Source organism: Carlito syrichta, unplaced genomic scaffold (genome assembly GCF_000164805.1).
Source record: "Carlito syrichta isolate Samal-C Ts95f unplaced genomic scaffold, Tarsius_syrichta-2.0.1 Scaffold303278, whole genome shotgun sequence".
NCBI lineage: Eukaryota > Metazoa > Chordata > Mammalia > Primates > Tarsiidae > Carlito > Carlito syrichta.
Window position 1 is genome coordinate 161483 of NW_007247374.1, and position 2539 is coordinate 164021.

Below are 2539 nucleotides of genomic sequence, written 5' to 3' on the forward strand. Positions count from 1 at the left end.
TTCCGGCTACTCAGAAGGCTGAGGCGGAAGGATTGCCGGAACCCAGCAGGTCAAGGCTGCAGTGGCCGGGAGCGGCCACTGCACTCCAGTCTAGGCGACAGAGTGAGACTCCAACTCAAAAAAAAATAAAAAAATAAAAAAGAAGAGATCCTTCCACCTCAGCCTCCGGAGTAGCTTCTGCTACAGGTACACACCACCATGCCCAGCTAATTTGTTTTTGTTTGTTTCTTGTAGAGATGAGGTCTTGCTGTGTTGCCCAGGCTGGTCTCAAACTCCTAGACTCAAATGATCCTTCCAACCTTAGCCTTCCAAAGTGCTGGGATTACAGGAATGAGCCACCACTGCAGCCAGCTGGGCTTATACTTCTTAAACTGTATATATGTTACATTGTTGTATCAAATATAATCTAATGAAATAAGATAAAATAAATAGAATATTGAAGAAGATAACACAATTGTGAAAGAAAGAGATGGTAGGGGTTAAGAGCAGTCACAGGGAGACTGGGGGAAGGGGAATGCAGCAGTCAAGGTGAGGGAAGGTGGTGGCTTCAGCTAGAATGGTGACAGGGAGATGGAAAACTGTGGATACATTTGGGATAACGCTGCACATTGGGTTTCCTAGAGGCGGACTCTAAGAAAGATTGGAGTGCAGGAAGTTTATAGTACAGGACTCTCAGAATCAACAACACCCTGTGGAAGGGAGGGGGAAGAGGAGGGGAGAACAGGGGAGGAGGAAGAAGAGGAGGAGGATGGAGAGGGAAGGAGAGAAGGGGAGAAGGGAAGGGGAGGAGGAGGAAAGAAGAGGAAAGTGGGGGTGGGGAGGGGAGGAAGCAGGCTGGGCAAGAAGAGAAGCTGGGCTGTGAGGCAGTCTCAGTGAGGGCCCCAGCTGACCCCACTGGGATGTGCATACAGCTTTCAGAGTTACCATGCGTTAGGTGAGTGAGGTGGGCGTTATGCTTAAGCAGGAAGTGGGTGTGACCTTGGGCGAGGTGGCTCTCTGCAGCCGAGGGCAGTTTGCAGACCGGCAGAGGACTGTAAGGTGGCGGCATCCCAGCCACCGTGGGAACAGGTCCTCCAGTCCTGAAAAGGGTTCCGTGTGGCGTATAATGGCACCTGCTACAGAGACGTGTGTTTTTGGAAAATAAGACTTGTGGAGGGATTGAATGCAGGCCGATGAGGTAAGAGAACTACTAGTTTTTTGCTCTGAGAGCAGATGGCGATACCATTTACTGAGAAAGGAAGAAAAGGAGGAGGAGTGGGGATTTGGGAGATAGAAATCCAACACTTCTCTTTTGTGAAGTTTAAGTTCAAGAAGCTTATTAGAAATTCAATTCATTAGCCGGGAGCAGTGGCTCATGCCTGTAATCCCAGCACTTTGAGAGGCCAAGGAGAGAGGATTGCGTTCCAGACGATCCTGGGCAACTTGGAGAGAACTTGTCTCTACAATAAATAAATTTTTAAAAATTAGCCAAGTGTGGTGGTACACACTTGTGGTTCCAGCTACCTGGAAGGCTGCGCAGAAGGATCACCTGAGCCTAGCAGGTCGAGGCTGCGGTGGCAGTGAGTGTGCCACTGCACTCCAGCCTGGGCGACAGAGTGAGATTTATACTCAAAAAAAAAAAAAAATTCAATACATTATGAGATGTCAAGTAAGCGGTTAGATGTAGAAGTGTGGAGTTGTAGGGAGAGGCCTGGGCTAAAACCCAGATTTAGTAGCCATGGCAAATAGGTGGTTTTTAAAGCTTTGAGAGTGCACGTAATCGTTTTGGAAGAATGTACAGAGAGAAGGACCCCTCCAAACCAAGACCAGGCCTTAGAAGTGGAGCAAAGGACGGAAGTCAGAAAAGTAAACTAAGAGGGACCGGACCCACAATATGAGTGTACCGGAATCCAAGAGGGAGAAAAAAAGTATTTCAAGAAGTAGAGAGTGTCAAATGCTGCTGAAAGTCCAAGTAAGACAAAAGCAGACCACCAGATTTGGCAATTATGGAGTTTACTAGTGATATTGACAAGATCAGTCTTTGTTAAATAGTAGACACATGAGCAGTGAATTGGGAAAGAGAGTTAAGATAAAGGTTAGGTAGAGATAACAATACAGACAACTTTTTCAAGAAGTCAATTGCTGCCATTTGAATCTGACAGACCAAGGTTGCTGACATCTCTAGTTCCTCAGCAGAATTTTTACAATATAAATTGTGAGATAAATTGATACATACTTAAACATAGTGCAGACTAACATTGTGAGAGTTAAGAAAACATCTAGGGATCAGGTTCAGCCAGTGGGTCAGGAGTTTCTGGCTTCCACAGAGAGGGCACACTCTCAAAAAGTAAACCAGGTATCATGGCAGGGCACACTAAGGGACAGGTGAGCAAGACAGATACTAAATAAAGGCTGCAGGAATCCTTAGGGACAGAGGATAGGTAGGATTCCTTTTTTTTTTTGAGTAGGCATTTCACTCTGTCATCCAGGCTGGAGTGCGGTGGCACACTCGTGGCCACCACAGCCTCAACCTGCTGGGCTCAGGTGATCCTTCTGCCTC